The sequence below is a fragment of the Tachypleus tridentatus genome, chromosome 2 (assembly GCF_004210375.1).
Source record: "Tachypleus tridentatus isolate NWPU-2018 chromosome 2, ASM421037v1, whole genome shotgun sequence".
NCBI classification, from domain to species: Eukaryota; Metazoa; Arthropoda; class Merostomata; order Xiphosura; family Limulidae; genus Tachypleus; species Tachypleus tridentatus.
Genome location: NC_134826.1, coordinates 49,401,041 through 49,424,668, shown reverse-complemented (window position 1 = coordinate 49,424,668; position 23,628 = coordinate 49,401,041). Strand labels below are relative to the sequence as shown.

At 37.5% G+C, this 23,628-nt stretch overlaps 2 protein-coding genes across 2 annotated transcripts in view; one reads left to right on the top strand and one right to left on the bottom strand.

Annotated features, from left to right (window-relative positions):
• LOC143243305 (DNA polymerase epsilon subunit 3-like) overlaps positions 1 to 5,111 on the bottom strand; it is a 79,100-nt gene extending 73,989 nt beyond the window's left edge. Inside the window, exon 1 of the mRNA XM_076487159.1 lies at positions 5,100 to 5,111. The gene's annotated coding sequence lies outside the window, so the exon portion shown is untranslated. The remainder of the gene's footprint in view (positions 1 to 5,099) is intronic.
• The window catches only part of LOC143243292 (LIM domain transcription factor LMO4-like), a 70,673-nt gene that overhangs the window by 28,858 nt on the left and 18,187 nt on the right, over positions 1 to 23,628 (top strand). The gene's annotated exons all lie outside the window — the stretch shown is intronic.

Sequence of the window (23,628 nt, the reverse complement as noted above, 5' to 3'; positions counted from 1 at the left end):
ATTGTAATATATTTTATTTATTTCCCAAATTGGCCCGGCATGGCCGAGCGCGTAAGGCGTGCGACTCGTAATCCGAGGGTCGCGGGTTCGCGCCCGCGTCGCGCTAAACATGCTCGCCCTCCCAGCCGTGGGGTGTATTGACGGTCAATCCCACTATTCGTTGGTAAAGAGTAGCCCAAGAGTTGGCGGTGGTGGTGATGACTAGCTGCCTTCCCTCTAGTCTTACACTGCTAAATTAAGTAGCTTTGTGCGAAATTCAAAACAAACAAACAAACAATTTCCCAAATTAAAGCAAATCCTTTTTAAATATCCCCTTGAAGTTATAAAGTCAGGATTAAATTCGTAGGCCGCGTTTTTACACGTTCTTAAATTAGCGGTGAGCCGCGATAATCCTCGCTCACAAGACTTGCTATAGCGGCTTAAGCGATTTCGCGATTTACTGGTCCGCGGCTTAATGGCGCTCCACTGTATATATAATTATTTATACAAGAGGTAAGGGTTTCTGTGTGTGTGTGTGTGTGTGTGTTTTGTTATAGCAAAGCTACAGTGGACTATTTGCTGTATCTTCCGAGGGGAATCGAACCCATGATTTTACCGTTGTAAATCCGAAGATTTACCGTTGTCACTCCGGGGAACGAGAAATGAGTGTAAGTATTGGTACTAGATGCGCCAAACCATTGCGTAGTTAATCACCGATTATAAAATAAAATAAAATAATAAAACTCTGTCGTGTTTGATCTGCCTTTGGGTTTGGGCTGATTTGCCTTTAAGTTTGGGTTGCATTTCTGATTTTTCTTGTAGCTGTGATTGTTTAGGTAAACAACACTATGGCTAACGTTCTGAGCAGATACGGTCCGGAGAAGTGAAAGAAATAAACATTATCGTTTTCTGTAAATTCCATTATGTCTAATAAATTTGGTTAAAAATATTTTTAGAAGGGCATTATATTGATTGAAAAGCCAAGAGTCGTGTACCACGTCTGATGTATGGTGATTCGAAGCGTGCCCCCCGCTAGTACAGCGGTATGTCTCCGGATTTACAACGCTAAAAATCAGGGGTTCGATTCCCCTCGGTGGGCTCAGAAGATAGTCTGATGTGGCTTTGCTATAAGAAAACACACGATTCTAAGTGTGCTCGTATTCTATACATGTACACGCACACAATGCATTAAACACATTTTTTTGTTTGTGATGACGAGAAACCCACTTGAAGTAAAAATGTATCTCAGGACGGCTGGTATGGGTATTAACACTTTTACTAATAAAGCAGAGAACAACGTTTCGACCTTCTTATGTCATCTTCAGGTTAACAAAGAGAGAGTTTGCAATTGACCGTTGGCGGGCACATGTCTTAGGAACGAGGGTGTAAACTAAAACCAAAATTAAACGAATATAAAGGAACACCTTTTTAGCTATAGCAATTAATAACCTAACATTTAATTGTAGCGCCCCCTACAATCCCCTACCCGTTTACACTCTCGTCCCTAAGACATGTGCACGAACATTCAGTTTCAAACTCTCTCTCTCTTTGTTAACCTGAAGATGACCTAAGAAGGTCGAAACGTTGTTCTCTGCTTTATTAGTAAGTGTTAATTCACATGTATCTTTCTGGAAGAAAATAAGAACAGAAACAACTGAGAAACGAGGAGACACTTAGTGCATTGCTATCGTAATTTTATAGATTTAACAATTCCGGGGTTCGGTTCTTTGCGGTGCGCAGTGCTTTGCGTTAAAAACGAACAAACAAACAAATACAAAAATAACGTTAATCGTGAGTCTCAGCACTGTAAGTGTTCAAGTACTATAACAGTGAAAGTGGAATGGATGTAGAAATATAATGTTTGATTTGTATGTAAAGTAGATACATCTCGATTCATTAAATCTAAATTTGTACTACGTGGTTTGCGCGTATTTCCAGTTAAAATAATAAGAATTTGCGGTTCAAAACACCAAAAGACCCTGTGTGTGAGCATAACCGGTGAACCTGCACACGTGACAAAATGAAAATTACTCGTTCACAGTTGCGCAGTCGTTTTAAGAGAAGTATTAAAGAAGGCGAAACTTTGAAATTGTATTGAGATAAAGGATGGAAGTATTACACTTCATAATAACATAAACTATAATATTATCTATTTTGTATTGAGATAAAGGATGGAAGTATTACACTTCATAATAACATAAACTATAATATTATCTATTTTGTATTGAGATAAAGGATGGAAGTATTACACTTCATAATAACATAAACTATAATATTATCTTCTTCGATACTTTTTATCATATCGCATCATGGCCTGGTTACAACGAAACTGCGTGGGCTAGATGTTCGTGCTGTGATCCAAAGGTTAATGGTTCGCGACCCGTTGTCGTAAAAATTAACTCTACACTTGGGCTTCTTGGACGCACTGTAAGAGGGGTGTTTTTCTTATAGCAAAACCACATTGGGCTATCTGCTGAGCCCACCGAGGGTAATCGAACCCCTGATTTTAGCGTTGTAAATCCGTAGACTTACCGCTGTACTAGCGGGGGGTCTGTAAGAGGGACAATCAAATCCTACTATTTAACCAGAACACAGTAACCAAATAGTTAGGGGTGGGCAGTTTACTAGTTGCCGTCTCTCTGGTCTATCAGATCAATATAAGGGACCACTCGAAGTAGATGGACCTTGTGAAGCTAGGTAAGTGCCAAATTATAAACTAAATGAGAAACTGTTCCCTAACGTGATTTGTTCTAACTAGTGTTTACAGATCTTACAGTTTTCTATTCATTGTTACACGTGTAACTCCAATTTGTTGTCAAGGTCGATATTTCTTTACGTCACGAATATAATAACTGTGGTCGAACGTTTCTCGTGGGGTTATAAATCAATGCAAAATTGTTAGTTTTAACTATTACACCGACGAAATGCTGCGTTTTTTGTTTTTCTTTTTTTGCGCAATTCACTGAAATACTCCTAAGAATGAAATATATTCCTTGTTATATTTAGGTTCGTTGAAGAAAATCCAGACGTGAGGTCCACGAGATCGTGTATGCTTTGCGTGTCAAATGGACGTTTTCATACCAATTAGGTCGAGCGAAAGGATCTCACTGTTAGCAACTAACGACTTTAATTACCTAGAACGAAATGGCACAGCACGTACACCACTAATTACATTCTCAACCTAATTTAAACCTCATTAAGTATATTCAGAAACTGCTTCGGTTCGTGTTGAATTCTACACAGTGTCTGTATATATATATATATACACACACACGTTGGACACACTCAAACGATTCAATACATACATCTATGACGTCTTTAGTTCGCTGTTTCAGAAATTATATGACTGCCAACACTGTTCGTACTGACGACATTTATAAATATCTACCACGGATGATGAGTTCGTTTGGTTATTGCGTTCCGCGCAGGAATTGAACCATGAATTTTAGCTTCATAAAGCGCTCGATTTTATCGAGTGCGAATATCAGAAGTATTCAGTTAAAAATTAATATAACTATCTGAAGAAAGATCCAGAAGAAAAGTACAGCGACGACAAAGGGATATGTGAATAAAGAAACTGACATTCATACTTTCAGCATCTAATGCATACATGGACTAAACAGCCAAATCAGAGATCCCTGTAATAATTTAGAACTACTGACCTGTGGGTCAGCAGCCAGTCTGGTTTCTTGATCCGAATAACAGATTTATTATCACTGTTATAACGTATCCACAGCTAAAATTACAGAGCATTCAGCGGCTTCGTGTCTTGAACCTTGGGCCTTATGATACTCAGCCTGGTGCTTTAACCATTAATCATTGCCTGACTCAAAGTTAAAAAAATACTGAATCATAAGGAATAAGTTTGTTAGTGAAAAACGAGAGTTGGATTATTAAGCTGAGGTGAAAAAAAAATGACAAAATCGGAAAAAAACTAGGTGAAAGTGAATTTCAAAATGTAAAATACATGAGACAATAATTAGATAGAAGTTAAAAGTTAAAAAAGTGTGGATAACTGGAGACAAAATTTGGATGGAAGTTAAAATATAGAAACTGTGAGAAACTGGAGACAAAAACTGGATAGAAGTTAAAATATAAAAAAGTTTGAGAAACTGGAGAGAAAGATTGGATGAAATTCAAAATATGGAAACTGTGAGAAACTGGAGACAAAGGCTCGATAGAAGTTAAAAATGTAAGGAAAAGTAAGAAAGAAACTTAGTAGAAATTAAAATAATTAACACATTTTGGCATAAAGGAAATAGAATGTAATTAGTGAGCCACATGGACATTTAGACAAAAATAACAACGACTTTAGTATGTGGGCGACCACGAGTGTTTGTTGTACCTTTGGTTTTCTGTATTGTCACTTAGCACAGTGTGCCTGCTTAAGATGTACATTCATGGAAGATTAGAATCAAGTTTGTGTTATCAACTGATTAGTATGGTAAATTCGAGCTAATTCATGAAATTAGAGAATATACAACAATCTAGAAACTGTCAGCCGATCAAACTAATTAGGAACTTAGTTTGGTTTTGGTTTCGTTATTGGTAAGCACAAAGATATACAATGGAATATCTGTGCTCTACCCACTACGGGTATCGAATCCCGAATTTGAACGCCGTAAGTCAATATACTGCTGAGGGGTGGGGGTGAAATTGAAACAACTATAGTACTTCTTGGTTCTTCTGGTTGACCTTTCTTAAGCTTTAAATTTGTAAAGTTTAAACAGTCGTTGGTAAAAATAATTTTTATCTAATATTCCAAAGATTTTCGTAGTAATGGCCTCTGTACAACGGGCGTCACAGTGTCAACGCTGAACGCCCCATTTGTTACATAATATGATGTAATATAATGTGTTATCTTATGCAAATTGAATACGGAGTACACAACATTAAATTCATTTATACGTTCACGTTGCCTGGTTGTGGGGTGTGGTTGTTTACACGTGTTTATTGCACCAGTATTTTTTGGAACCACGAGCGCCATCTGTCTTTTAATTCGGTATAGTTTGAAACGAACAGACCCCATCCTTTTTTTCTCTCTCTATTGTCCGAACTTTTAAGAATCTCATTTTTTTTTTGTTAGGTAATAAGAGTCGAGGTATCAACATACGAGTTTTGTGATAAATATAATATTTTAAACACGAAACGTAACAATAGCAGTAAGTATTAACTGGAATCGTGTGTTTGTGGGATAACCACACCTGCTGCTTCTGTAAGTCCAAAACAAACATAGATTTACGTGCCATAACAATGAAAACTATTAGGTTATCGTGAGGGCTTATTGAGGTGGGGGGGGGGGAAGACGACTACGTGAATAGCCGAGTTTTAATAATCTCTCTGACTTAGATCTTACGTTGAATGTAATTCAGACACAGAAAACTAGGTTTTTATAGCAAAAGTATCGGCTCTTTTTGTACTTGTGTATTTTTATACCATTAAATGTGTATACTTAATTAGAACGCATGAGGATATGAATACAGCTGCACATAATGTGTTACCTATGTGACGTATGTGAGTTTAGGGCTATACAATTATCGACTTGTTTCTCAATAACAGATTATTATTTGAACTTTTTATGCTTAATATATTAAATATAAATCATAATGACAACTGTAGCAAAACTTCGTCTTGTTGTCTAGTAATTCAATACTTTTTATTCGTTTTCAAACCTACGGTATTAAACTAACTGATCATGCCACCAGAGGCGCTGGAAAAAACAATCAAACAAACTTTGAGTCTAGTTTCGACAGTCAATCCCGTTATTTGTCTCAAAGAGTCAGTTAGAACCTTTGTGGCGGCGGGTGCTGCTGACTGTATTCCTCCTAATGAGTAGTTCAAACTTAGGAACGACTATACCTGAACCTTAGAATTCCCTGACCTGGCCGTTTAGCCTTAATTTGTGTGAGGTGTCACTCATGTTAAACGTTTCAGTATGAGGATTGTGGGTTCGAATTCCCGTCATACCAAAAGTGCTCTCCCTTTCAGCCATGGGTGTGTTATAAAGTTACGGCCAATCCCACTATTCGTTGATCAAATAGTAGCCCAAGAGTTGGCGGTGGGTGGTGATGACTAGCTGCCTTCCCCCTAGTCTTATACTGCTAAATTGGGGACGGCTAGCACAGACAGCTCTCGTGTAGCTTTGCGCGAAATTAAAAACAAACAAACAAACACTACCCAAAAACTGCCATACAATGTCAAAATATAGTTCTTATACAACTCGTTCTACTGCGACTTTACATCGATTGTAGTTGTGACGTGACTTGTAGATTTGCGTATTAAAAATGTTTTAATATAGCGTAATAAAACCTGTATACTTTTCTTATAAAAAGAAAAAAAAGAATTTCTCAATAAATTAAACTTCGAAACTACTTTTTTTTAAAAGGAAGTGGTTTCGAAGTTAAAAAAAAACTTTCAATGTACCTCTCTTTAAATAAACTTTTTAAATTATTTTTTATGAGTCGTTATGAGTCGCTGTTTGAACGAAACGTGTGTGGCAAACAGTAACCAATTCCTTTACGCGTTTCATTATCAATGTACCTTTAAAATGGTGACAACCTACTCAATAAAGGAAACAGGGAAACCTGCATTTAGTTTATAATTGTATATAGTAATGACGATCATCCTGAGCTGAAGTAACGAATTATTAAATTTAGGGTTAGTAATTATAGCAAAACTTCTTCAGTCGGAAGTGTCCAAAGTGTTAGTTGTTTTTTAATTTACATAGTAATCAATTTCAAAATGTATCAACTATATTAAATATCTTTTAGGCCTAAACTTTTCAGTATTTAGGTTTTTAACCTGAAAAGTAGCCTAGCAGTTAAGGCAATCGGCTCATCGTTAGTTCAAACCTTGTCCCCAAACACGCTCACCCTTTCAGCCGTAGGGTCGTTATAACGTCTCGGTCAATCACATTTTTCCGGGTAAAAGGATAACCCCAAAGTTCAGTAGTTGTCTTCCCCTTTGGTCTATCACTGCTAATTTAGGGACGACTAGCGCAGATAGCTCTCTATTAGTTTTGTGCGAGATTAAAAAAAACAAACAACAACGAGTTAACTTTGATAGAACACATAAGCTAAACTACCAGAACAGAAACCACTAAGATCTATACATTAATTTAGAACTGTTGACAGAATGGAAAGAAAACAGTTGGCGGGGCCCGGCATGACTAGGTGGTTAAGGCACTCGACACGTAATTCGAGGGTCGCGGGTTCGAAGTCCCGTCACACCAAACATGCTCGCCCTTCCAGTCGTGGGGCGTTATAACGCTCCGGTCAATCCCACTATTCGTTAGTAAAGAGTAGCCCAAGAGTTGGCGGTGGGTGGTGATGACTAGCTGCCTTTTCTCTAGTCTTACGCTGCTAAATTAGGGACGGCTAGCGCAGACAGCCGTCGTGTAGCTTTGCGCGAGATTCAGAACGTAAACCAGTTGGCGGCACTCGTTGTCAAAGCGAATAGTGGGATTGATTGACAATTACTGTTATAATGCCCCGAGGGTCGAAAAGGCGAAGCATGTTCGGTGACGTGTCGTGGCGTTTCACAAATGTTTCTAGTTTAGACGACTTTTGTTCTTTAAATCACGTACTAGTAAACAACCTGTTACAGAGATGACGTTACGTCAAGCATTGTAAAGAAGTTTAATATTGTCCTTTATAATTCCAGCAGTCACGACGAGAAATAGAGAATGAGAAAAAGTTTAGAGGATAAAAAATGTATTTATGATTGTATGTGTAGAGAGACCTGCTTGGCTAATTCGTCTACCATGTAGAAAGTGTGACTTATAACAAATATACCATTCTTATATATAAATATATCAAAGGTTATGCATTACAGTTGCTCTTCCTGAGGTAACGTAACACTGTGACATTAAACAGAGCTTTTGTTATTCAGTTATTATTTATTGATCGTAGATATGACAGTAAAAACACGTACAAGGAAAATTCGTGAATTGGATATATGCATGTATACGTACAAACAAGATTCTGTGTTAGCAGTAGTTTTAGGTACTTTTCAAATAAGCAGTACAAAAAACAGGCGGACGGACTAAAAAATAACACAAATGAGAGATTAAATGATTTTTTATTAATGTATAATTACTCAGGGATTACGCCTGAAGAGTAATACCACTACAAACATAAAACATCTTTAGTCTTATTATCAGCTTTGCTGTAAAATTATTTTTTCTTATCAGCAGTATATTTGTAATGTTTTACATCGCTGTAATCTCCAGCACCTTTTAAAGAGACAATGTATATTATGTACGCATATTCCAGTTTTCTGCGCAGTCTTATTATTTTAAGCACGGAGAATAGGTGGCGCTACTTTTTGTTTTTCTTTCCTGCAAATGTTTGTTGCTAGAAAACACCTGCCCCCTAGTGGCACAATGGTATGTTTGCGGACCTGTATTACTAGAAACCGGGTTTCGATATCTGTGGTGGACAGAACACAGATGGCGTTTTGTGTATCTTTATGCATAACAAAAAGAAACAAACGAGAAAACACCTCTCACTTTATTACTATGATACTTTCTAAGGCTTTTTTCTAACACTCAGGGTTTCATTTTTCACTGTTAGTTTAAACTTGTCTTCAGTCATCAGAAACATAATTTTTGAATGCATTAGCTTTCATCTCTGAGTAAAAAGTCTGGTTTGTAAAAACCTGAAAACGTACCCTTTTATTACCTGGGACAGCGGTAAATCTACGGAGTTACAACGTTAAAATCAGGAGTTCGATTTCTCCTCGGTGGACACAGCAGATAGCTCGATGAGGCTTTGCTATAAGAAAAATACACATACAATTATTATGGACGTGTGGCATAACGTTTTATATTCAACAGTCATTTGTTGCTTGTTTTCAACGTGTTCTTAAACAAGTTATTTATATCTCTTTTTTTTCCGCCACCTATTTACACTTTTAACTTTCTTTTTCTGTAATCTATTCCAACTCTCAAAAAATTTTGCTAGTTTTCTTTGTTGTTGTTGTTGTTCGAAACGCACTTAAGTATAGAAATTACCTGACTGAAACATTTCTTATAATGTGTTTATTTGGCATGGCTTAGTGAATATGGTACTCGACTTGTAATTTCCGGGTTACAGTCCCGTCACCGAACAGTACTGACTGCGTTATAATGTTACAGTTAATTCTACTTTTTGTAGTTAAAGAGTTGGTGGCGAATGCTGTTGCCTAGCTGTCTTTCCTGTAGTTTACCTCTTATAAATAAAGGCCGGCTAACCCACGAAAAGCTTTATACGAAATTTAACAAACAATTCACAAGGTTAGACTTAACTAAATCTTCTTGGAGAAAACCCATCTACAGTAAATGTGTGTGTATAAAACACTAATGCTTGATAATGACAAGCTACAGGGCCCTTTCACTTCTTATAACTGCTAGTCTTTCTAGGCTCATGTGCTCTGTTAAGCGGTGGTGTGGTGCGGTGGAAGGTTCTAAGCATACTTGTGGTGTGGTGCGTAGTTAACTGTACTAATGGTGTAGTGCGTAGTTAAGTGTACTAATGGTGTGGTGCGTAGTTAAGTGTACTAATGGTGTAGTGCGTAGTTAACTGTACTAATGGTGTGGTGCGGAGTTAAGTGTACTAATGGTGTAGTGCGTAGTTAAGTGTACTAATGGTGTGGTGGGTAGTTAAGTGTACTAATGGTGTAGTGCGTAGTTAAGTGTACTAATGGTGTAGTGCGTTGTTAAGTGTACTAATGGTGTAGTGCGTAGTTAAGTGTACTAATGGTGTAGTGCGTAGCTTTAAGTGTACTAATGGTGTAGTGCGTAGCTTTAAGTATACTAATGGTGTAGTGCGTAGTTTAGTGTACTAATGGTGTAGTGCGTAGCTTTAAGTGTACTAAGGGTGTGATGCATAGCCGCTGCATCTTAGATTTGAGTGCCACTAGTTCTCCAGTTTATTTATTTACATTAGTCCACGCGCGGGAGCTGATGTATGATAAAGATAGCACAGCGTTAAATGTCTGTCGGTGTTTGGGTAAGAAAAGTTCATACCCTGGAGGGTCAGGTTCTCTGTGACCTCTTCCTTCTCCCCGTACTTATGTTCTTGACGGATTGGTATTTATCGCTGAAGAACTGAATATTATTTGATCCTTTTCAGGGCAATGTCCATGTATTGTGGCTCGTATATAGTGTTTATTTTATTCTATCAGCAGAATGTCAAGTTTGTTGGTGGCATTTTTTTATTGTTTAATACATATATGTATATATTTTATTATTATTATTATTTAATATATATATATATTTTCTTTTTTATTTATTTTTATATTTAAAATATAAATTAACTGGGGAGAGATATTTAGGCCTAACTTCATCATGTATGAAGTACCTGTCTAGTTCGCATAGTAATTCGTTTTTCACCCAATTCATATTAAAGTACATTATTGTAATATGTAGGAGTCTATCTGGTATGGTTGGTATGTTCGAGTATTTGTGAATGAACTGAGATGATGTAGTTCTTGGAACTCTGTATGCAGTTGTGAGGAGTGTGTTTTGGGCCGGCGTGGCAAGATGGTTAAACCATTCGATTACGTTTTCTCTTTTTTTGTTTGTTTTAAATTTCGCGCAAAGCTACCCGAGGGCCATCTGAGCTATCCGTCCCTAATTTAGCAGTGTAAGACTAGAGGGAAGGCAGCAAGCAAGTAATCACCGCCAACTCTTAGGCTACTCTTTTTACCAACGAATAGTGGGTTTTGACTGTCGCATTATAACGGCTGAAACAGCGAGCATGTTTGGTGTGACGGGGATCGAACCTGCGGCCCTCAGTTTATGAGTCAAGTGCCCTAACCTTTCTTTGTATATAAGGAGGGGCAGAAAGGGTGGTTGTCAGTATGGGAATAAAATGGTATCGTGTCATGATCCTCAAGATGCCGGCCGTTAACATTTTTTGCGTTATTTACATCTTAAATAGTTAAGGAAAGTTAACAGTTTTCTATGAACTCCTACTACACGTATAAGCTCGTACTTTAGGAGATTGCGACATCATAATTACAATAGATTGTCGTTTATACGATAGAACAACAGGCGAAATATCGCAAAGTGTTTTCTCGTGCGTTACATGATTTCAGTTTGGAACAAATATGTTAATTTACAGTTATTGTTATGTAGCTTGTGATGAAACACTTATGGAACCAAGGCTGTACTGAAACTGTTTCGAGTAACTTGTTGGGAAACATTTAGGGTCTCGAGTATGTATCGGAACTGTTCTGAATCGATTGTAATACAACATTTCACATCCCGAGTACGCATTTGAACAGCTCCGAGTAGCTTGTGATTAAACATTTGGGTCTTGTCAATATGGCTGCTTGTTTGTTTGTTTGGGAATTTCGCACAAAGCTACTCGAGGGCTATCTGTGCTAGCCGTCCCTAATTTAGCAGTGTAAGACTAGAGGGAAGGCAGCTAGTCATCACCACCCACCGCCAACTCTTGGGCTACTCTTTTACCAACGAATAGTGGGATTGGCCGTCACATTATACACCCCCACGGCTGGGAGGGCTAGCATGTTTAGCGCGACGCGGGCGCGAACCCGCGACCCTCGGATTACGAGTCGCACGCCTTACGCGCTAGGCCATGCCGGGCCTAATATGGCTGCTAAAAACGACAACAAACAACAGCCGGTAAACGTTCTTCCCCAAACTTGAAAAATGTTTGTGCTGCTGTTTCATTTCTCTAAACAAATTGGCAGCTTTACTGTTATTACTATCATTTATCTGATGAAACCGGCAGACGTTGAAGATAATTTTAACCTCTCAGTACTAACTCTAACTGATACAAAATCTAGATTGTCCGTCACTCTGACCGCAGTGATCTATCTAAAAGAAGGAAGCACTAAAGTTATGTTCCGACTATGACCGAAGAAACAGGAAAGTAGTTTTCTCTTATCTTATCAGAGCACGCTTTAGCCACAAATAAATACGCTATTAATTAAGTGCATCACTCGCCAGCAGAGTTTATCCTATGATATTGATGGGTTGATTGAAAGACGCCACCAATTTTAGCGTCACGTGTGCACACTGGATGACCAAATGACGATGGATCATGCAGCATCGTAGAAGATTCTTGGGGTATACACTTTTAATGTTATATGTCATGACTCAAATTTGGCCTTTAGCAGTCACACTCGATACGAAACAAGGCGTAACGCTAGGATCTGAGAGACGTTCGTAAGTATATATGTATATATATCTTCTTCCATGCCATACAGTTTCCACACACACGTGTTTTACATTTTCGGCAGATCAAGTTCTTCGTGAAGCACGTAGATGAAACTTGGAACACACTACCGTCTTCATATGCGTGACATTTCATGTCTGTTAAGTTCTCCACAGAGCACCATGTGAAGCCCATCCTCACCGTCTTCTTATGCGTGACATTTCATGTCTGTTAAGTTCTCCACAGAGCACCATGTGAAGCCCATCCTTACCGTCTTCATATGCGTGACATTTCATGTCTGTTAAGTTCTCCTCAGAGAACCATGTGAAAAACAGTCGTGCCGTCTTCGTTATACCTGCTGGTTTTTCTTTTGTTGTTGTTTTAAATGGAGGTCGACAGCTATACCACTCGTTAAATTTTACAGTTGGTGTTAATGATGCATATTCGAATCTATGCCAGAAACTACGACACAGCATTAAGACAAGAGTCTACGGCACAACATTCACGTCATACTCTGATAGTTGGACTTTGAACAAACTATTGCCTGCACTATTTAAAACTGGTATTTTCAACCTGAAAGCTATGACTGATGTGGGACATGACTAAATCTCCACATCAGAGGCTCTTAGGGTCCAAAAGTAGCAAACTCTGTTTTATAATTGCCGAGTGCTGACCATAGACACGAAACATATTTTGTTGCATCTATCATCTGTGCAGCTATTCTTAAGCGGAATTTAATATGATAATGATAATTTATTGACATTTCAAAGTAGGGGTCGTGTTCAGCATTAGGTCGCAACTCGAACGTTGGATCTTCTTATCTACAGATTGGAGAGCTTAACATATGGCGACGCCCGGGCAGTTCATAATGGCTGCATATATGCATATATATATACGTAGGGATTTAAGTTCAGTGTAACATTATATACTTCCAGTTTTATCTAAATTGACTGGTGATACTACTTAATACAAATATAGTTATATACGTAGGGATTTAAGTTCAGTGTAACATTATATACTTCCAGTTTTATCTAAGGTGATACTACTTAATACAAATATAGTTATTTCTATTTGTTTTAACTACTTAATCCTTTTCTCTTTATCTAATCGGCCCGGCATGGACAGGTGGGTTAAGGCGTTCGACTCGTAATCCGAGGGTCGTAGTTTCGAATCCCCGTCGCACCAAACATGCTCGCCCTTTGAGCCGTGGGGGCGTTATAATGTGACGTTCAATCCCACTATTCGTTAGTAATAGAGTAGCCCAAGAGTTGGCGTTGGTGGCGATGACTAGCTGTCTTCCATCTAGTCTTACACTGATAAATTAGGGACGGCTAGCACAGATAGCTCTCGTGTAGCTTTGCGCAAAATTCCAAAACAAACCAATCTTTATTTGATCATCTTGTGCCTAATTTCTGCCTGTAGAATCCTGTGGCAAAAGTAAGGTTCTCGATTTATTTTATCTGCGAAGTCTATGTAAGATTTAACCTTTTTTTTTTTGTATTTTTGTTTGTAAAGCGAGGTTGTCATTTCATGATCATATGAGACCAGATAACCAGTAAATTGGTGTGCATTTAATCCAGGCTTTCAAAATCAGATTTTATATATTTTCGTAAAGTCTAGACAGTCTAAATGTCACGCACGTGGAGTCTTAAATAACTCTGGAACATCGAAATAGAAAAGTGAAAGGAAAAAAGGAAACGTAAATCCAATTGCTACATATGAAGTCTGTGAGAACAAAATGCGTAGTTTTCGAAGTAAATTTATGTGGTGTGTACGTTTGGTGTGCAAGGTGTACATGTCTTATTAAACTGTAGTAATCATGTTAAAACGTTAAAACATAACTACGACAAAACCATTTCCTATTAAGAGTTGGAACTAATGAGATTATCTGTTTATACATTTGTTACCCAACCCCCTCTAGTTTAGTCATCTATATCAGCATATCATATATATATATGTGTATTATGTTTCCATCTATAATCGATATAGTGAGCGGAGAAGTATAGAAAAGAGAAATAATGCACGACATGTTATTTAATTATGCATTTAATTCATTTCAGAAATATTCCTTATAAATCAACCATCAATGGTTCTTAGAACGCGTGGCTATTTTTCTGTCAAAGATGTATTTATGAATCGGTTCAGAAACAGACCGATAAGGTTTTTTTCGTAGCGTATAAATATAAACTATAATATATATGTTAATGTAGGTGCTGTATTTTTTTTAATATTTACATATATAACTCTATAAGATAAGGCTTGTGGTTGTGGGGAAAGAACAGTATAAGTCCCAACACACAAGTTCAATACGGATCTTTCTATTTCTTATATATATATATATAAAGCGGTTTAACGCCATATCTCCTCATATCAACACATACGGCGCAGATAGCCTAGTTGCTTTGCGCCATAAAACGCCAAACCCACCCAACCACCTACTCAACACTCACGCGCACTGTTGATATTTTAGTCTGGGATTTGCATTATTTCGTCGAGTCCTTGGAAGATATATTTGTTTTTGAATTACTGGAGATGCGTGGGTACGTATGAATATGTTTAAATAATCCGTATTGATGGTATTTCTGAATATCTTTCGCAGTTGCGATCAAACAACACATTCTCTGGAAGTAACAATTATTCCTTGTATACATTTATTTATTTAATAGACAGTTTTTGTTGTTGTTGTTTTTTTACTTTCGCGCAAAGCTACACGAGGGCTATCTGCGCTAGCCGTCCCTAATTTAGTAGTGTAAGACTAGAGGGAAGGCTGCTAGTCATCACCACCCACCGCCAACTCTTGGGCTAATCTTTTATCAACGAATAGTGGAATTGACCGTCACATTATAACGCCCACATGGCAGAAAGGGCGAGCATGTTTGGTGCGACGAGGATTTGAACCCGCGACCCTTAGATTATGAGTCGAGCGCCTTAACCACCTGGCCATGCCGAGTCTTTAATAGACAGAAGGTAAACGTATGGAATAAGAAAAAAACGAAATGTTATGACAAATAAAAAGACGTAGTTAAATCTTCAAAATAGTTTATATATCAGAAGCTCTGAAAGAAACAGGAAACGAAAAAGCTATTGGCTCAACGGTAAGTCTGAAGGATTATACCGATAAAAACCGGAATTCTATATCTGTGGTGGTCGCAACACAGACAGCACATTGGACAGTTTTGTGCTTAACAGTAAACAAGCTGAAAAATAAATAAACTATTGTTGTTTTCAACCTAATCGGTATTTTATGCGCAGAATCTCCTATGGTTCCAAGTGTAGGCGTGTCTTATTTTAAGCTACTGATTTGAGGGAAGACAACCAATAAGTAGTACCAGCCACCAAAAGGGCTTTGTCCGGCTTCGAACTGAGTAATTGAACTGATTGTCACTTTCATAACGGTCCTACAATTAAAAGCGCTTACCATGTGTAGTGAGGCCAACCTCGGATCCTCCAATCCTCAAGCTGGCCCAACAAGCTTCGGCCACTCTTTTATGAAATAAGAAATACCTTAGAACGTTAACAGATAGCATGTGTCTGTCTGACCGGCAACGTTACTCATATTTAATGAAAAAGAAATTTCGCCACCATAGTATATAACGTGATCTGCATACTACGATGAATATTTGATTTTCTCATCGTGTCGTATAGTAGCATTGTTAATAGACAACAATGACAGTACAGGGATTACAGTCTCATATTCAAAGTGTGAAAATTCCCCTTATGGTTTGTTCAGAAGAGGCTGGACACGGTAGTAATGTATGTTTTAAGACTATTTATACTGATTATCTAAACTGCTTTTCTGTCCTCCAATGGGACAATGACAAGTCTACGGGTTTGAAACAAAATCCGGGGTTAAATTCCTCGTGATGAACATAGCAGATAGCCAGTGTTGCTTTGTAAAACTAACAAACGAACAAACTACCTTTCCACTAAACTTTCAGTGCTTTAAGTCTCATCTTCTTTCTCCCCCCCCCCCGGCCCGGCAGGGCCATGTGGGTTAAGGCGTTCGACTCGTAATCTGAGGTTCGCGGGTTCGAATCCCGGTCGCACACAAACACACTTTCTCTCCGCCTTTTAAGTGGCTCAATGATAAGTCTGTAGGCTTATATTACTAAAATTCTAAAAACCAGGTTTCGATACTTGTGGTCGGCACAACACAGATAGCCCATGGTGTAGCTTTGTGATTAACAAGAAACAAGCATGTACCCTCGTTCCCAAAATACAACACTCTCGTATTTTTTTCAAATTAATCAGACGATTAGTTTGATTTTAGTTTATTTTGTCAGAAGTATGTTATATATATATATATTTTTTTTCCTCCAGTGGTCCAGCCGTATGAAGGCTTACGACTCTAAAATTCGAACTTCGATATGTGTGGTGAACAGAGCACAGATATCCCATCGAGTAACTTTACGAAAACCGAACCATATAACTATATATATATATATATAACTAGCGAAACTATCCGTCTTCGCTCGGATTACTAGGCTTACATGTTATAGATTACTTTGTCAGTGTGCGTATTCTGTACCCATTTTAACATAAAAGTATAACCTCTATTCGTTTCTTGCTAAGCAACATGATATAAAAGCCATTGTTGGAACATGTTGTTACCCAAACGCACTGACTTTTCTATACATCAAAGTTATTATATAAGGAACCACTACTTTTCTATGAGGGTTTTCGCTAGCTTGTCTCATTAACAAAATGCACGCGCGCGCACGTGGATAAGATAAGTAATACCCAGGTGTGCACTCTCAGTATGGGTGCAAATTTCAAGTGTCTAGGTTCTTTCCCCTTAGAGCTATGGCAGTCACATTACTTTTCTATTTGGTTTTCCCTAACTTGCCTCATTAAAAAGATGCGCACGCGTATGCATGCACACACGTGGGTAAGTAATAATACTTACTTGCACACCCTCAGGGTCCACTTAGAATAGGCGCTAAATTTCATGTTTGTAGGTTCTTTCCTCTTTAAATGGACTCTGTGAGTGTGCAACTGGGAATTATTACATATCCACGTGCGTTTCGTTTTTACTACTTAAATTTAAAATCGAAAGACAAGACAGAGGGAAGATTACGTTTATAAACAGGCCCCATCTCATAAGGGAGCAAAATAATTTGGAAAAAATAGGTTCAGAACACACACATTGGCATAGTCATCTAGAATGTGTTAACCTAATAACCCGAGCGACGCCGGGTACTTTGGTTAGTAAATCATAAAACTGACCCAAAATAGAATTTATATTTATTTATGCTAATCATATAATAAACTATTCTCAATAACTGGATGGGGGAAATTTCAACAAAGTTTAGATGACTAGTAGTTAGTGTTTGTAGAGGTGGTTTATTTAACCTTGGAATTAACTTATTATAGCTATAGAACACAATTTTGGTAGATCTTGAATCCTTTATCTCCCCAAAATATCCAGACCTTCTACATCGAATATGTCCATACATCTGTTAGAGTATCATAGAAATGTATTGATGTTGGAGTTTCAAACAGCAATATTTCTTTTACACTTTAGTAAATATAATCTCACATGTAGAATATTTGCCAAAAGAAAGTTATACATCTGCAAGACTTGACTTCGACTACGTGACAATCAAACAAATAATTTCAACCACAAATGTTATTACAGGAGTTTACCAGTGTCGTCGGTAAGTTATATTTTCGCTGTAAAAGAAAGGGGGACAAATATGTAATTTTCGTTAAACAATGACGAAAATCTTACAGAATTACTTTGAATCCCCACTCTAGAAAACAAACAAACACGAAATGTTTACTCTAATAATCATTAGACTCCTTTCATATTGTTGTGTTTCTCTGGATAAGTAAAATATTTTAAGGACCAAACCAATAGTACCAAAGGTATAAAATATTATTATTTTTTACTTATTTCCTATTGGTTGTTTCCACTGATTTACAAAGCCAGACCAGTCCAAATCGGTAATAAAAAAAACTTAGGTCGGTTGTTAAGTTACATTTTTTCTGATGAGTTGCTTACAAAAATATTCGACTGACACAAACAAGGACAATCTCTAAGGAACAAAAATAAATAAATAGGTGTTTATGTCTTCAATACTCATCTTCCAACGTGAATTTTTGAAGATTCGGTTTATTCATTTGTCGTTAAGCGTAAATCTACACAATGTGATATCTGTGGTGTTCCTGCTATGGGTTTCTAAATCAGATTTTGAGTGTTTTATTTATTTGTTTTTTGATTCCGCGCAAAGCTACTCGAAGACTATCTGCGCTAGCCGTCCATAATTTTGCAGTGTAAGACTAGAGGGAATGCAGCTAGTCATCACCACCAATCACCAACGAATAGTGGGATTGATCGTTACATTATAAGGCTCTCACGGTTGAAAGGGCGAGCACGTTTGGTGCAACGGGGATTCGAATCCGCGACCCTCAGATTACGAGTCGAATGCTTTAACCCACCTGGTCATGCCGGGCCCTCATAAGAGGGGTGGGAGCTTTTTTTTAGAAGAATGAATTTTTTGCTTTTTAACAGGTCTACAGTTTGTAAGTCTGATACTTATTAAAAAAACGTTAACTACGCTATTGCTTTCCGTCAGTTAATTCCCAATGGTTCAGTGCTAAGTCTGAGGACATAATACTAAAAATCTTGTTTTGACAGCAGTGACAAGAGAGTACAAATATTCTATTGTGTAGGTTCGGCCTCAACAACAAACTTTCAATTAAGAAATGTTATAGCTGATGTTTTATAATATTTATATGTGTAGCCATTTGTTTGTTCTAAATCACAAAACTAAATAATGGGCTAGCTTGCTGTACCCACCACGGGTGTCGAAACTTGGTTTCTATTGTTATGAGTCCACAGACATTCTGCTGTGCAACTGGAGCGGCTGGATGTTTCGACACAGTAACGAGTGTATGCTTGAGAACATTTTAAAATTTCATAAAATAATGCAAAAATGAAATTAGGAGCAGAGAAGTGCGGTGACGTCACTGCATATCTAAGGGAGGGGTGAACGTGACAAAGCTATAACTGGGAAAAGAACAAGTATTTGGAGAAGAGATATGTCATTCCTCAGGGGATTCTCTCGGACAGCAGTGTTTATATGTTAAGATTCTCCATGTGGAGTTCTAAACACTTAGAGTACTGGTACTATCACCATGCTGAGTTTTAATATTTTCCACCGATACTCAGGTTTTGAAAGGTTTGTCATTTTGGATTTTCGAGTCAAAGTGTCTTTTCCACGCGAACCACGTCTCTTTAATAGACATAATACACACGTGGTAAGTTCAGAAGAAACTTTGAAAAATATGTGTAGTTCCAGTTGTCCCTGGCCAATTCTCACTCTGCAATGTCAATAGATTATGCTCGGCATGGCTAGGTGGTTAGGGCACTCGACTCGTAATCTGAGGTTCGAATCCCCGTCACATCAAACGTGCTCGCCTTTTCAGACGATGAATTACAACAGATAAATATATTGTGTAAAAAGAACTATATATTTTCAAATAAAAACAATATATTGTCTTCCTTGCTTTTATTATTTATAATTATCCATTTTTTAATCGTCCGTATGAGCTGAACAACGGTTTAGACCGTCTTACTATCAGTGTATCAACTTCCGTTGGTTTTGTATCTATTTCCTAATGGTTGCCTTAAAGTTTAAGTTTCTACTTTTCAACAAAGCAGAGAACAACTTTTCGACCTTTTATAGGTTATCTTCAGGAAAAAAAAAAAGAAGAGAGTGTTTGCAACTGACAGTGACATGTGTCTGGCAACAGTCGGTTGCAAATCCTCTCTTTGTTAACCAAAAGATGACCCAGAAAGGTCGAAACGCTGTTCTCTGCTTTATCAGTAAAAATGTTAATACCCATACCAACCGTTCTGAGATACATTTTACTTCAAGTAGGTTACTCATCATTAAGAGATCATCAGCCTCAGGTTTTGCAATCAGTCGTGTCATTCTCCATTGATTTTACTGTGTCAATCTTTATTTGCCGGATTCTGTCGATGGTTATTCATTTTGGGACTTGCCTCTCCATATTTATTGGTTATTACCATCTGTCTTCAATGTCTATCTATCTGTCTCTTTTTGGCGGTTTGGCATTTTACCCTTCACAATATTTATCGTCCATTTTGTCATATATCTGTTTACCTTTGTTGGTTACATTATTTTCTTGGTTTACGTTTTTATTTGACTATCCTTGTTAACCCTTAGTTACTCTGTCTTCCAGCTATCCTTGTCAACCTTTAGTTAGTCTCTAGGTGTCTTCCAGCTGTTTTTGTCAACCTTTAGTTAGTCTCTTGCTCTTTTCCAGCTATCCTTGTCAATCTTTATTTACTTTCTGTCCTCCAGCTATCCTTGTCAATGGTTAGTTAGTCTCTGTCTTCCAGCTATCCTCATCAATATTTAGCTAGTCTCTACCTGTTTCCCAGCTGTCCTCATCAATGTTTAGCTAGTCTCTACCTGTTTCCCAGCTGTTCTCATCAATGTTTAGCTAGTCTCTACCTGTTTCCCAGCTGTCCTCATCAATGTTTAGCTAGTCTTTAGCTGTCTTCAAGTCTCTCTCGGTTGTAAATGTTGTTTTACTGCAGTGCCTAAGAATCACTGCTGTTAAAATTGTTTATCTGTCGTTGTATTTTTCAGTCTATCTTTCTTACTGTGTTTTCGTAACTCTCTAAATTTAATTATTTTTCCGTCGGATACATTTTTATTTGTGACATATCAATCTCCATCTTTCCGTCATGGTTTCGGAATATCGTTGTGTAAATGTTTAACTGTTTAATTTCAGTTTAATTAATTCGATTACGGACTGCTCTCTCTGCATTCAACTAATTCCCTGACCATTTCCATCACTCGCACAGCCCCAGTGAAGAGTTTTCATTAATTCATTCTGTTCCGCCTACAGATACAAAATAACATAGCCCCATTCATCACCGTGGAAGCTTACATTACCCTACAGGCTATTGGCATTTCCTTTCTCGTTATCGTAATTTTATTGATATAGGCAAAGTTTTCGTAGAAAATTGGAAGGAAGAAAAACAGCGATAAATTAGTCTCCACCATGAACCACATGACATGTTCTAATAATGATTTTATTGATCAGCTCTTGAAGTACAGAGTCGGCCTAAAGCGTGCTAAGTGTGCGCATGCGCTTCTTTGTTTTCATAATCAGCGTCTTAAGAATATAATTGATACACGATTCGGAGTCGTTAGTTTTTACTCCTAGTTTGGTACTCAATGGTTTAACGTAGAAATAAAAAAAAAATTATACAGGAATTTAGGTTTAGTGAGAAATTCGTTTGTTACCGAAAAACATTACTAAACATCCCTATACTCAGTAAAGTCGTAGATATAATTCCCGGATGTCGTTTAACTTCATTTGCTAAAGTAAGCACATTGCGTAAAATAAGAAGTTTTTTTTTATTTCTATTCTAGTAGACAAAGGCTTAAAACATTAAAAAATGTTTTTGTTCAAATTGGTAGGTGGCGGCTGTGAGCAATCCTATTTTTACGCGCGTTTTTATAACGAACGAGTACTTATTAAAATATACCAAGCTAATGAATATATAGAAATTTGACTGTTCTATTACGTATTATTAAGCGCAAAGCTAAACAACGGGCTGTCGGTGCAGTGCGTATTGAGAGTACCGAAATTCGATTTTAAACGTGTGGATATTTTTTAAAATTCACGTATTTTTGTGGTAGAGAGTCAGACCAAATCAGACCAAATGTAAGTATAAAATGGTCTACACGAAGTGTTATTTCAAGGTTGGAGTTCAAGGATAGGTAGCATTTGAAACTGATATTTATATTATACTTACTGTAATTCACTTCATGTATGTGTTACGCCATACTTCGAATGGTAATCAAAGTCACGCATGTGATTGTTTTCTTCCTTTACACACGACCTCGTGTTTGGAGTATATTGTTAATAATTTAAGGATAGCAGTAGACTTAAATGAAACATTTAGCATAATTCAAATATCCCGGCTGGTGTTACAGCCTCAGTGATATTACTGTTTACTTCAACTTGTGTTTATTATTATTTTTAAATTTAATCATCTTTGTTGTTGATTAACATCCGAGATACGCTGCTTGCGTAGATAGAGAAAGCTCGGATAATTGTTCGAGCTACGCTTAATAATGTTGAAATAGCATGGTGTTTAGGGCGTCCGTCTCACGATCTAAGAGTCGTTGGTTCTGGTCTCAGTCATTGAATATGTTCGCCCGCTGGGGATGTTATAATATGACAGCTAAAGATATCATTCTTGACAATGTGGAATCCATTTTTTAGAAAATAAAAGTCTTAAGACGGTTTTAATTGGTAATGACAAAACTTTATTATGAATGTACAAAGTTTCAACAAACTTTTTCATTACCCAGTTAAGCCGTCTCAAAACTTTTAAATACACTATCCGTTGGCAACAGAGTAGCTCAAGAGTTGGCGGTGGATGGTGTTAACTGGCTGTCTTACCTCTAATCTATCATCGTTAAATTAAGGACGGCTGGCGCAGATAGTCCTGGAATAGCTTTGCGAGAAATTCAAAACAAAAACTAATAACGACATATATATTATATATATATACACACAAATATATTTATATAGTATTTGAAAACAAACAGAACGCTGTTTTGAAGGAAGTAACCAAGTTGATAACACTTGTCAGCTTTTGATTGGTAAACTCATGGTCGCTCATTGATCACTTTCTAAGATGCTAGTAATCTTTGCGCAGTTGCAGCCCGTTTTCAATTAATGTGACACGTGACATAACTTTTTTTTTTTTAAACGATGGATTGGATCATGTTGGAAACATGAGTCGCTCGGCTAATAAAGGCCAGCTTATTCAACCTGACAAGGTAACATGATAAAGTATTACGTTTTCATCGAGGGCCTTACATGAAATTAACTTTACATTAGAAACAAATTATCCTAAAGGAAAATATCTTATACATTTTTGCATTTTTTTATCCTGACCTTCGGAGGCAATGTTCAAACGTGTTCTTCACAGACTGTTTTATTCCCGACGTTAATTATGCTGTTCAGCTTCATATTTCGTTAAACTTTGTAAAATGGCCCGGCATTACCAGGTAGTTAAGGGTCTCGACTCGTAATCTGAGGGTCGCAGATTCGAACCCCTGTTGCACCAAATATGCGCGCCCTTTCAGCCGTAGTGGCGTTATAATGTGACAGTCAATCCCACTATTCATTGGTAAAAGAGTAGCCCAAGAGTTGGCGGTGGGTGGTGATGATTAGCTGCCTTCCCTCTAGTCTTGCACTGCTAAATTATGGACGGGTAGCGCAGATATCCCTCTTGTAGCTTTGCGCGAAATTCAAAAACAAATAAACAAAACTTTGTAAATAATTTCATGCCATATTTAACTCCCTCTGTCGGTTTGCATACAGGTTTACAACGCTAAATATCGGGTGAGTATAGCTTTGAGCTTCACAACAATGGAACCACATTTAAGTTATTCAATTGCTTTAAAAAATACGCTTTTGAAAA